The 13,891-nt window shown below is 38.6% G+C and overlaps 1 long non-coding RNA gene across 1 annotated transcript in view; it reads right to left on the reverse strand.

The window, feature by feature from the left end:
• LOC123330587 overlaps positions 1–550 on the reverse strand; it is a 218,223-nt gene extending 217,673 nt beyond the window's left edge. Inside the window, exon 1 of the long non-coding RNA XR_006546608.1 lies at positions 165–550. This is a non-coding gene — a long non-coding RNA (uncharacterized LOC123330587). The remainder of the gene's footprint in view (positions 1–164) is intronic.
• Between the last annotated feature and the right edge of the window lie 13,341 nt (positions 551–13,891).

The raw sequence follows: 13,891 nt of genomic DNA on the forward strand, positions 1-13,891 counted from the left end.
ATACATAGCTGCAAGCACAAAGATATTTTTAGTTTAAGGGTTTTATTTCATGAAATGAAAAGGAACAACAGCAGCAACAAAAAGACCCAAAGCAAAACATGCACATAAAAGACAGAAATAAGTCAGTTGGAAAACAGAAGGCTGAAGCGTTAATTGAACATTACCTTTTTCTCATAGTGAGGCAAATGCACCATGGTCATTTCTGTCTTTCCTCACAGTGCTGATTTAAAACCCCCAGCTGAGAAGGCAGCTGTGCGAAGCAAGGAGCTGGTGAGCTCAGCAGGAGTCCTGTGTCCTGATGCTGCTCCCAGAAATTCACGCTTTCTTTCAGTTGCTGTGCTGGCCTTAGTAGTGCCAGAACGGTGAAATGTTCTCCTTTCTGCAAAAGTGGTACAAAGATCACAGTGACGGTTGTCTTTAAAGACTTCAAAAGCCTGGATCACCCTGTTTTTATTGTTATTTATCTTCAACATGGCCTCGGAAGAGCAGGCATTGGCTACTTTTCAAGGTATTTGAAATTCAGGAGAGCTTTCATTAATCATAATGTTAATGAAATACAGGGCAAAACAGACATGAAAGTTGAAGCATATGGGAGAGGGAAGGGTAAGGTCGCTTTTTTCTCCTCCTCATGCAAAAAAAAAAAAAAAAAAGACTTCACTGTTGTACAGCAGCTTTTTTCCTAGATTACAATAGTGAAACCCTTATCTTAAAAACACAAAAACACTGTGTATTATGGCTCCCTCTGCTAAAGCAGTAGTATAAAACTGATGGCAACTTAAAGTAACACTACATTTTTTAAAGCCCTTAAAAATGGAATTAATTTATTATCTGTTTCTATATAGTGGCCTTAAAAATGTTTTATGAAGTACTCTGGAAATGACTTGAAAAATAATTATGGGGAAACAACTGGACAACATAATGGATGCAGTTCCTGGGTGAAGGATGTGATTGAAGCTGCAAGATTGTCATGAGTGAATAAAGCTTATCATACTCAGAGCTAGGGATTCGGTGGGGCTTAGGCTTCAGAATCAGAGGGAAAACAACTGTTTACATTTCCAAAGATATCATAGATTGCTTACTATATATAACATAATAATATATATACATACATATGTTTAAAGTATATAATTACATTTATGTACATAAAATATGCATATATGTGGTGTGTATATTTGACATTAGGCTTTATTTCAAATATTATGCTTCAATATTTAAAATAATTAATAAAATATTTAAAGTAAAACTTAAGCAATAACTTAAAATATGTATTTTAGTATTGAATACATTTTCATTACTATTCCAAATGTTATACTTAGATATAAAAGTCAGGACAAAATTACTGATAAAGAGGAATATAGAGTAAATTTAGGACTTCTACTATTTAACTTTGTTATGTTTATAACTAAATTATATAGAAATATAACCAGATTGTATTTTTTAGTTAATTTTATAGGTCAATTTTGGGGAAGATGTAGAGTTGAAATGTTAGCATTTAGAAATTCTCATTTACCTATGGATTATGTCATCTAATAGGTATTTATAACAATATACTTGGTATCTAGAGTTTTATTATGCTCTCTTAAGAGTTTGGGTAAACTCCAGGGGTTGGTGATGGACAGGAAGGTCGGGTGTGCTGCGGTTCATGGGGTCGCGAAGAGTCGGACACGACTGAGCAACTGAACTGAACTGAAACCAAGATTACATAAAACAAAATTTCAGATACATGCATCATGAACACAAGCTCTTATTCCAGAAACTTATTTTATTTTTTCATATAGAATTTCAATCAAAAATACTTGGGAAACAGAAAACTAATGTATTTTTTATTGTTAGATAAGAAATGACCACAAATTTATCAACTTAAACAGTCATCTCAGTTTGGAAACTATGTACACCAATCACATAAAGAAGCATGTACTTCAACAATGGAGACTTGGCATCTTATTATTTGATTATAATATTTTTCTTATTCATTCACTTATTCACAATGTAATTATTGTGATTTCTGTCAATAGTTGAAATGTTTGCCCTGTAGGAATTAAGTATTTTGTCTGCTAAAACACTATTTCTAAAATCATAAAATATTCAGTTTAGTTTCAAAAAATATATGCCTAACTGTCCAAAGATGCTACTCTGTACAGGAAAATGCATGTTAAAAAATTGAATGGATAATAGTACCTGCCATAGTAATATCTTAGAGACACATGTTTCACCATTCTCCAAAATAATTTTCAGTTCAGTTCAGTTCAGTCACTCAGTCATGTCCAACTCTTTGGGACCCCATGAATCGCAACACACCAGGCCTCCCTGTCCATCACCAACTCCCGGCGTTCACTCAGACTCATGTCCATCTAGTCAGTGATGCCATCCAGTCATCTCATCCTCTGTCGTCCCCTTCTCCTCCTGCCCCCAATCCCTCCCAGTGTCAGAGTCTTTTCCAATGAGTCAACTCTTCGCATGAGGTAGTCAAAGTACTGGAGTTTCAGCTTTAGCATCATTCCTTCCAAAGAAATCCCAGGGCTGATCTCCTTCAGAATGGACTGGTTGGATCTCCTTGCAGTCCAAGGGACTCTCAAGAGTCTTCTCTAGCACCACAGTTCAAAAGCATCAGTTCTTCGGCGCTCAGCTTTCTTCACAGTCCAACTCTCACATCCATACATGACCACAGGAAAAACCATAGCCTTGACTAGACGGACCTTTGTTGGCAAAGTAATGTCTTTGCTTTTCAATATGCTATTTAGATTGGTAATAACTTTTCTTCCAAGCAGTAAGCGTCTTTTAATTTCATGGCTGTAGTCACCATCTGCAGTGATTTTGGAGCCCAGAAAAATAAAGTCTGACACTGTCTCCACTGTTTTCCCATCTATTTCCCATGAAGTGATGGGACCGGATGCTATGATCTTAGTTTTCTGAATGTTGAGCTTTAAGCCAACTTTTTCACTCTCCACTTTCACTTTCATCAAGAGGCTTTTAATTCTTCTTCACTTTTCTGCCATAAGGGTGGTGTCATCTGCATATCTGAGGTTATTGATATTTCTCCCAGCAATCTTGATTCCAGCTTGTGCTTCTTTCAGCTCAGCCTTTCTCATGATGTACTCTGCATATAAGTTAAATCAGCAAGGTGACAATATACAGCCTTGACGTATGCCTTTTCCTATTTGGAACCAGTCTGTTGTGCCATGTCCAGTTCTAACTGTTGCTTCCTGACCTGCATATAGGTTTCTCAAGAGGCAGGTCAGGTGGTCTGGTATTCCCATCTCTTTCAGAATTTTCCACAGTTTATTGTGATCCACACAGTCAAAGGCTTTGGCATAGTCATTAAAGCAGAAATAGATGTTTTTCTGGAACTCTCTTGCTTTTTCCATGATCCAGCGGATGTTGGCAATTTGATCTCTGATTCCTCTGCCTTTTCTAAAACCAGCTTGAGCATCTGGAAGTTCATGGTTCACGTATTGCTGAAGTCTGGCTTAGAGGATTTTGAGCATTACTTTACTAGCGTGTGAGATGAGTGCATTGTGTGGTAGTTTGAGCATTCTTTGGCATTGCCTTTCTTTGGGATTGGAATGAGAACTGACCTTTTCCAGCCCTGTGGCCTCTGGTGAGTTTTCCAAACTTGCTGGCATATTGACTGCAGCACTTTCACAGCATCATCTTTTAGATACCTGTAAAGAAACAGAAGAAAATCAACCTCACCAATAGTCAGATAAACTCAAGTTAAAAATTGCATTCCACTTTTGGCTGTTAAATAAATATTTTTTTAAAATATTCAACCCACAGTAATGATGGAGATACAGTATCATATATTACTGTTGATGGTCCAAATGGGTTCATTGCAATTTAGCAGGAAAATAACAGAAATAGAGAAACTAAGGGAAAATGACCACAACTTGATACTAATTGTCATCTGTGGGCTCTTATCTTCTTACAGCTATATTTATAATATTGTTCAACATATCACATCAGAGAATTGAAAAAGTAGAAAACTCAAAGTCCAATAATAAGCAAATCATTTCAGAAAGTGAAAATCAGTCCTGGCAGTGGGCAGTTAGAGCTACAGTATTAACAAACAAAACATCAGCATTGATCAGAAAGGCGTGACTATGACAAGTGTGAAACAAGACAGATGCAAGGACACTCAGTTCAGTTCAGTCCCTCAGTCATGTCTGACTCTTTGCAACCACATGGACTGCAGCACGCTAGGCTTCCCTGTCCATCACAAAATTCCAGAGCTTACTCAAACTCATGCCCATTGAGTCGGTAATGCCATCCAACCACCTCATCCTCTGCCGTCCCCTTCTCTTCCCACCTTCAATCTTTCCAAGCATCAGGGTCTTTTCCAATGAGTCAGTTCTTTGCATCAGGTGTCCAAAGTATGGGAGTTTCACCTTCAGCATCAGTCAATCCAATGAATATTCAGAACTGATTTCCTTTAGGATGGACTTGTTGGATCTCCTTGCAGTCCAAGGGACTCTCAAGAGTCTTCTCCAATACCACAGTTCAAAAGCACCAATTCTTTGGCACTCAGATTTCTTTATAGTCCAACTCTCACATCCATACATAACTACTGGAAAAACCAAAGCTTTGACTAGGCAGACCTTTGTTGGTAAAGTAATGTCTCTGCTTTTTACAATGCTGTCTAGGTTGGTCATATATGGGGAAACAGTGGAAACAGTGACAAACTTTATTTTAGGGGGCTCCAAAATCACTGCAGATGGTGTCTGCAGCCATGAGATTAAAAGACACTCACTCCTTGGAAGGAAAGTTTAGACCAACCTAGACAGCACTGTAAAAAGCAGAGAAATTACTTTGGCAACAAAGGTCCGTCTAGTCAAGGCTATGGTTTTTCCAGTGATCATGTATGGATGTGAGAGTTGGACTATAAAGAAAGTTGAGCACAGAAGAATTGATGCTTTTGAACTGTGGTATTGGAGAAGACTCTTGAGAGTCCTTTGGACTGCAAGGAGATCCAACCAGTCCATCTTAAAAGAAATCAGTCCTGAATATTCACTGGAACGACTGATGTTGAAGCTGAAAGTCCAGTACTTTGGCCACCTGATGCAAAGAGCTGACTCATTTGAAAAGACCCTGATGCTTGGAAAGATTGAAGGTGGAATAAGAAGGGGATGACAGAGGATGAGATGGTTGGATGGCATTACCGACTCAATGGACATGAGTTTCAGTAACTCCGGGAGTTGGTGATGGACAGGGAGACCTGGTGTGCTGCAGTCCATGGAGTCCCAAAGAGTTGGACAAGACTGAGTGACTGAACTGAATTCAACTGAACTAGGTTGGTCATAACTTTTCTTCCAAGGAGCAAGCGTCTTTTATTTATTTTTTTTTTAAATTTTATTTTTAAACTTTACAAATTGTATTAGTTTTGCCAAATATCAAAATGAATCCGCCACAGGTATACATGTCTTCCCCATCCTGAACCCTCCTCCCTCCTCCCTCCCCATACCATTCCTCTGGGTTGTCCCAGTGCACTAGCCCCAAGCATCCAGTATCGTGCATCGAACCTGGACTGGCAACTCGTTTCATACATGATATTATACATGTTTCAATGCCATTCTCCCAAATCTTCCCACCCTCTCCCTCTCCAACAGAGTCCATAAGACTGTTCTATACATCAGTGTCTCTTTTGCTGTCTCGTACACAGGGTTATTACTACCATCTTCCTAAATTCCATATATATGCGTTAGTATACTGTATTGGTGTTTTTCTTTCCGGCTTACTTCACTCTGTATAATAGGCTCCAGTTTCATCCACCTCATTAGAACTGATTCAAATGTATTCTTTTTAATGGCTGAGTAATACTCCATTGTGTATATGTACCACAGCTTTCTTATCCATTCATCTGCTGATGGACATCTAGGTTGCTTCCATGTCCTGGCTATTATAAACAGTGCTGCGATGAACATTGGGGTACACGTGTCTCTTTCCCTTCTGGTTTCCTCAGTGTGTATGCCCAGCAGTGGGATTGCTGGATCATAAGGCAGGTCTACTTCCAGTTTTTTAAGGAATCTCCACACTGTTCTCCATAGTGGCTGTACTAGTTTGCATTCCCACCAACAGTGTAAGAGGGTTCCCTTTTCTCCACACCCTCTCCAGCATTTATTACTTGTAGACTTTTGGATCGCAGCCATTCTGACTGGTGTGAAATGGTACCTCATAGTGGTTTTGATTTGCATTTCTCTGATAATGAGTGATGTTGAGCATCTTTTCATGTGTTTGTTAGCCATCTGTATGTCTTCTTTGGAGAAATGTCTATTTAGTTCTTTGGCCCATTTTTTGATTGGGTCATTTATTTTTCTGGAATTGAGCTGCAGGAGTTGCTTGTATATTTTTGAGATTAGTTGTTTGTCAGTTGCTTCATTTGCTATTATTTTCTCCCATTCTGAAGACTGCCTTTTCACCTTGCTTATAGTTTCCTTTGATGTGCAGAAGCTTTTAAGGTTAATTAGGTCCCATTTGTTTATTTTTGCTTTTATTTCCAATATTCTGAGAGGTGAGTCATAGAGGATCCTGCTGTGATGTATGTCAGAGAGTGTTTTGCCTATGTTCTCCTCTAGGAGTTTTATAGTTTCTAGTCTTACGTTTAGATCTTTAATCCATTTTAGTTTATTTTTGTGTATGGTGTTAGAAAGTGTTGTGGTTTCAGTCTTTTACAAGTGGTTGACCAGATTTCCCAGCACCACTTGTTAATGAGATTGTCTTTAATCCATTGTATATTCTTGCCTCCTTTGTCAAAGATAAGGTGTCCATATGTGCGTGGTTTTATCTCTGGGCTTTCTATTTTGTTCCATTGATCTATATTTCTGTCTTTGTGCCAGTACCATACTGTCTTGATAACTGTGGCTTTGTAGTAGAGCCTGAAGTCAGGCAGGTTGATTCCTCTAGTTCCATTCTTCTTTCTCAAGATTGTTTTGGCTGTTCGAGGTTTTTTGTATTTCCATACAAATTGTGAAATTATTTGTTCTAGCTCTGTGAAGAATACCGTTGGTAGCTTGATAGGGATTGCATTGAATCTATAAATTGCTTTGGGTAGTATACTCATTTTCACTATATTGATTCTTCCAACCCATGAACATGGTATATTTCTCCATCTATTAGTGTCCTCTTTGATTTCTTTCACCCTTGTTTTATAGTTTTCTATATATAGGTCTTTAGTTTCTTTAGGTAGATATATTCCTAAGTATTTTATTCTTTCCATTGCAATGGTGAATGGAATTGTTTCCTTAATTTCTCTTTATGTTTTCTCATTATTAGTGTATAGGAATGCAAGGGATTTCTGTGTGTTGATTTTATATCCTGCAACTTTACTATAGTCATTGATTAGTTCTAGTAATTTTCTGGTGGAGTCTTTAGGGTTTTCTATGTAGAGGATCATGTCATCTGCAAATAGTGAGAGCTTTACTTCTTCTTTTCCAATTTGGATTCCTTTTATTTCTTTTTCTGCTCTGATTGCTGTGGCCAAAACTTCCAAAACTATGTTGAATAGTAATGGTGAAAGTGGGCACCCTTGTCTTGTTCCTGACTTTAGAGGAAATGCTTTCAATTTTTCACCATTGAGGATAATGTTTGCTGTGGGTTTGTCATATATAGCTTTTATTATGTTGAGGTATGTTCCTTCTATTCCTGCTTTCTGGAGAGTTTTTATCATAAATGGATGTTGAATTTTGTCAAAGGCTTTCTCTGCACCTATTGAGATAATCATATGGTTTTTATTTTTCAATTTGTTAATGTGTATTACATTGATTGATTTGCAGATATTGAAGAATCCTTGCATCCCTGGGATAAAGCCCACTTGGTCATGGTGTATGATCTTTTTAATGTGTTGTTGGATTCTGATTGCTAGAATTTTGTTAAGGATTTTTGCATGTATGTTCATCAGTGATATTGGCCTGTAGTTTTCTTTTTTTGTGGGATCTTTGTCAGGTTTTGGTATTAGGGTGATGGTGGCCTCATAGAATGAGTTTGGAAGTTTATCTTCCTCTGCAATTTTCTGGAAGAGTTTGAGCAGGATAGGTGTTAGCTCTTCTCTAAATTTTTGGTAGAATTCAGCTGTGAAGCCGTCTGGACCTGGGCTTTTGTTTGCTGGAAGATTTTTTATTACAGTTTCAATTTCCGTGCTTGTGATGGGTCTGTTAAGATTTTCTATTTCTTCCTGGTCCACTTTTGGAAAGTTGTACTTTTCTAAGAATTTGTCCATTTCTTCCACGTTGTCCATTTTATTGGCATATAATTGTTGATAGTAGTCTCTTATGATCCTTTGTATTTCTGTGTTTTCTGTTGTGATCTCTCCATTTTCATTTCTAATTTTATTGATTTGATTTTTCTCCCTTTGTTTCTTGATGAGTCTGGCTAATGGTTTGTCAATTTTATTTATCCTTTCAAAGAACCAGCTTTTGGCTTTGTTTATTTTTGCTATGGTCTCTTTTGTTTCTTTTGCATTTATTTCTGCTCTAATTTTTAAGATTTCTTTCCTTCTACTAACACTGGGGTTCTTTATTTCTTCCTTTTCTAGTTGCTTTAGGTGTAGAGTTAGGTTATTTATTTGACTTTTTTCTTGTTTCTTGAGGTATGCCTGTATTGCTATGAACTTTCCCCTTAGGACTGCTTTTACAGTGTCCCACAGGTTTTGGGTTGTTGTGTTTTCATTTTCATTCTTTTCTATGCAAATTTTGATTTCTTTTTTGATTTCTTCTGTGATTTGTTGGTTATTCAGCAGCGTGTTGTTCAGCCTCCATATGTTGGATTTTTTTAATAGGTTTTCTCCTGTAATTGAGATCTAATCTTACTGCATTGTGGTCAGAAAAGATGCTTGGAATGATTTCTATTTTTTTGAATTTACCAAGGCTAGATTTATGGCCCAGGATGTGATCTATCCTGGAGAAGGTTCCATGTGCACCTGAGAAAAAGGTGAAATTCATTGTTTTGGGATGAAATGTCCTATAGATATCAATTAGGTCTAACTGGTCTATTGTATCGTTTAAAGTTTGTGTTTCCTTGTTAATTTTCTGTTTAGTTGATCTATCCATAGGTGTGAGTGGGGTATTAAAGTCTCCCACTATTATTGTGTTATTGTTAATTTCTCCTTTCATACTTGTTAGCATTTGTCTTACATACTGTGGTGCTCCCGTGTTGGGTGCATATATATTTATAATTGTTATATCTTCTTCTTGGATTGATCCTTTGATCATTAGGTAGTGACCATCTTTGTCTCTTTTCACAGCCTTTGTTTTAAAGTCTATTTTATCTGATATGAGTATTGGTACTCCTGCTTTCTTTTGGTCCCTATTTGCATGGAAAATCTTTTTCCAGCCCTTCACTTTCAGTCTGTATGTGTCCCCTGTTTTGAGGTGGGTCTCTTGTAGACAACATATGTAGGGGTCTTGTTTTTGTATCCATTCAGCCAGTCTTTGTCTTTTGGTTGGGGCATTCAACCCATTTACGTTTAAGGTAATTACTGATAAGTATGATCCCGTTGCCATTTACTTTATTGTTTTGGGTTTGAATTTATACACCGTTTTTGTGTTTCCTGTCTAGAGAATATCCTTTAGTATTTGTTGGAGAGCTGGTTTGGTGGTGCAGAATTCTCTCAGCTTTTGCTTGTCTGAAAAGCATTTATTTCTCCTTCATACTTGAATGAGATCCTTGCTGGGTACAATAATCTGGGCTGTAGGTTATTTTCTTTCATCATTTTAAGTATGTCTTGCCATTCCCTCCTGGCTTCAAGAGTTTCTATTGAAAGATCAGCTGTTATCCTTATGGGAATTCCCTTGTGTGTTATTTGTTGTTTTTCCCTTGCTGCTTTTAATATTTGTTCTTTGTGTTTTATCTTTGTTAATTTGATTAATATGTGTCTTGGGGTGTTTCACCTTGGGTTTATCCTGTTTGGGACTCTCTGGGTTTCTTGGACTTGGGTGATTATTTCCTTCCCCATTTTAGGGAAGTTTTCAACTATTATCTCCTCAAGTATTTTCTCATGGTCTTTCTTTTTGTCTTCTTCTTCTGGGACCCCTATGATTCGAATGTTGTAGCGTTTAATATTGTCCTGGAGGTCTCTGAGATTGTCCTCATTTCTTTTAATTCGTTTTTCTTTTATCCTCTCTGATTCATTTATTTCTACCATTCTATCTTCTAATTCACTAATCCTATCTTCTGCCTCTGTTATTCTACTATTTGTTGCCTCCAGAGTGTTTTTAATTTCATTTATTGCATTATTCATTATATATTGACTCTTTTTTATTTCTTCTAAGTCCTTGTTAAACCTTTCTTGCATTTTCTCAATCCTTGTCTCCAGGCTATTTATTTGTGATTCCATTTTGATTTCAAGATTTTGGATCAATTTCTCTATCATTATTCGGAATTCTTTATCAGGTAGATTCCCTATCTCTTCCTCTTTTGTTTGGTTTGGTGAGCATTTACCCTGTTCCTTTATCTGCTGGGTATTCCTCTGTCTCTTCATCTTGTTTAAATTGCTGATTTTGGGGTGTCCTTTCTGTATTCTGGCAGTTTGTGGAGTTCTCTTTATTGTGGCGTTTCCTCGCTGTGTGTGGGTTTGTACAGGTGGCTTGTCAAGGTTTCCTGGTTAGGGAAGCTTGTGTCAGTGTTCTAATGGGTGGAGCTGGATTTCTTCTCTCTGGAGTGCAATGAAGTGTCCAGTAATGAGTTATGAGATGTCTATGGTTTTGGGGTGACTTTGGGCAGCCTGTATCTTGAAGCTCAGGGCTGTGTTCCTTTGTTGCTGGAGAATTTGCTTGGTATGTCTTGCCCTGGAACTTGTTGGCCCTTGTGTGGTGCTTGGTTTCAGTGCAGGTATGGAGGCATTTGATGAGCTCCTGTCAATTAATGTTCCTTGGAGTCAGGAGTTCCCTGGAGTCAGGGTTGGACTTAAGCCTCCTGCTTCCAGTTATTGGTCTTATATTTACAGTAGTTTCAAAACTTCTCCTTCTATACAGCACCATTGATAAAACATCTACGTTAAAGATGAAAAGTTTCTCTACCGTGAGGGTCACCCAGAGAGGTTCACAGCGTTACATGGAGAAAAGAAGAGGGAGGAGGGAGTTAGAGGTGACCCGAATGAGATGAGGTGGAATCAATAGTGGAGAGAGTGGGCTAGCCAGTAATCTCTTCCTTATGTGCACTCCACAACTGGACCACTCAGAGATGTTCATGGAGTTATACAGAGAAAAGAAGGAGGAAGGAGACAGAGGTGGGCAGAAGGATAAAAGGGGGGAATGAAAAGGAGGGAGACAGATCCAGCCAGTAATCAGTTCCCTAAGTGTTCTCCACCATCTGGAACACACACAGAAATTCACAGAGTTAGGTAGAGTAGAGGGGGGTTAGGGAGGAGACACAGGTGACCTGGTGGAGAAAAAGGAGAGTCCAAAGGGAGAGACAGCAGTCAAGCCAGTAATCTTGCTCTCTAGTGAAAAATGGGTACTGAAGATTGGGTTCTTAAAGGTACAAAATTGGTAACAAATACATAAAAGCAAAAATTAAAAATCTAGAGTAGAGTTTGGAATTTCAAAAATACGATGTTAAAGAAAAAAAGAAGGAAAAGAAAGAAAGAAAGAACGATCAAACAGAAACAAACAAGGTCACGAAAATTATAAAGAAAATATAGGTACAAAATTGATAACTAATACCAAAAAGCAAAAGTTAAAAATCTAGAGTAGAGTTTGGAATTTCAAAAATACAATGTTAAAAAAAAGAAGAAGAAAAAGAAAGAGAGAAAAAACAAACAAACAAACAAACAAAAACAATGTCGCAAAAATTATAAAGAAAATACAGGTACAAAATTGATATCAAATACCAAAAAGCATAAATTAAAAATCTAGAGTAGAGTTTGGAATTTCAGATATACAATGTTATATAAAAGAAGAAGAGAAAGAAACAGAGGGGGAAAAAAAGTCACAGAAATTATAAAAAAAACTATAGGTACAAAATTGATAACAAATACCAAAAAGCTAAAATTAAAAATCTAGAGTAGAGTTTGGAATTTCAAAAAATACAATGTTAAAGAAAAGAAGAAGAAAAAATAAAAAACAAGGTCAAAAATTATAAATATATATATATGAAGTTTGCTGAAGAAAAAAAATAGGGTCGTTTTTTTTTTTTTGCAAATAGGTTATAAAAGTGAAAATTAAAGGAATAATAGAGGACTTAAAATTTTTTTAAAAAAGAAAGAATGATCGTAAAAATAGTAAAAATATATCGAGGACTTTCTCTGGTTTTGTTGTATTGTGTGTTCAGCTCATTTTTGGCTAGTTCCTTGGTCCGACTTATATTTCTCAAGATCTATAGGCCCCTTCCTATGTAGTCGGTAGTAACCACAGGGTTTTAATCTATTGCCTGTAGCTTCCAAGGCAGTTCTCTCTGTTATAGCTTCTTCTGTTTGCTGGTCTCTTCAGTGTCTGGTTTTCGCCCTGACACAAAGGGGATGGTGGAGGACACTTTTTTTTTTTAGGCTCACTTGTTCAGTCACGCCGTGGGGAGGGAGGGAGGGATGCTGCAAACAAGTAACAATGGCGTGTGCTCGCAGTGCCTCAGCCACACTGGGTCTGCCCACGCTCATGGCGCGTGCAGCCTCCCTGCCCACGCTGCTCAGGCTCTAGGCTGTTCTGCTGAGAACCATTCGTGGCCAGCCCTGGGCTGCCTGCACCTCCCAGGTCCAAGCCGCTCAGGTTCAGGCACTTGGGTAGTCCTCAGAGGCGCAGACTCGGTTGGGCCTGCGTTTTGTGCCCTTCCCAGGTCCGAGCAGCTCAGGTGATGAGGTGTTTAGTGAGCACGATTGCTGCGACTTATCGCCTCCCCGCCGCTCGGTTATCTAGGTGTACAACCGGCGCACCTTCTCAAGCAGATGTTGACCATCCAGACCCCCAAGAAGTTTTAGTTAGCAAAGAAGCCTGCTTACAGTTTTATAGATAATGTCTCTCTGGGGCTGCGATTGCCCCCCTTCTGGCTCTGGCTGCCTGTCACCGGAGGGGGAAGGTCTGCAGCCGGCTATCTCTGTTCAGTCCTTTGTTCCGTGTGTGGTCCTGGCGGTGTCTTAGGTTAGGGCTGGCTTTTCGCGTGGTAGATATCCCACAGTCTGGTTTGCTAGCCCAAATTATTTCACTCAGATAGCGCTCAGGGCATTCAGGCCAGGTCCTTACTCTAAGCGATGCAGCCTGTGTCGCGCCTCCCTGCCCAGCCCCCGCTTGCTAATGGCGTGTGCAGGCGTCTGCGCTGCTTCTCTGCTGGGGGAGTTACCATAGGGCTCGCAATCTGCGGGTTTTAATTGTTTATTTATTTTTTTCTCCCTGTTATGTTGCCCTCTGTGCTTCCAAAGCTCGGCACAGATTCGGCAGTGAGAAGGTTTCCTGGTGTTTGGAAACTTCTCTCTTTTTAAGACTCCCTTCCCAGGACGGAACTCCATCCCTCCCTCTTTTGTCTCTTTTTTTGTCTTTTATATTTTTTTCCTACCTCCTTTCGAAGACTTGGATTGCTTTTCTGGGTGCCTGATGTCCTCTGCCGGCATTCAGAAGTTGTTTTGTGGACATTACTTGGCGTTTAAATGCTCTTTTGATGAATTTGTGGGGGAGAAAGTGTTCTCCCCGGCCTACTCCTCCGCCATCTTGGCTCCTCCGAGCAAACGTCTTTTAATTTCATGGCTGCAGTCACCATTTACAATGATTTTGAAGCCCAAAAAGATAATGTCTGTCACGGTTTCCATTGTTTCCTCATCTACTTCATTACCATGAAGTAATGGGACAAGATGTCATAATCTTAGTTTTCTGAATGTTGAACTTTAAGCCAACTTTTTCATTCTCCTCTTTTACCTTCATGTAGAGGTTCTTTAGTTCTTCTGTGCTTTTTACCATAAGTGTGGTGTCATCTGCATATC

Source organism: Bubalus bubalis, chromosome 19, assembly GCF_019923935.1.
Source record: "Bubalus bubalis isolate 160015118507 breed Murrah chromosome 19, NDDB_SH_1, whole genome shotgun sequence".
Taxonomy (NCBI): Eukaryota; Metazoa; Chordata; class Mammalia; order Artiodactyla; family Bovidae; genus Bubalus; species Bubalus bubalis.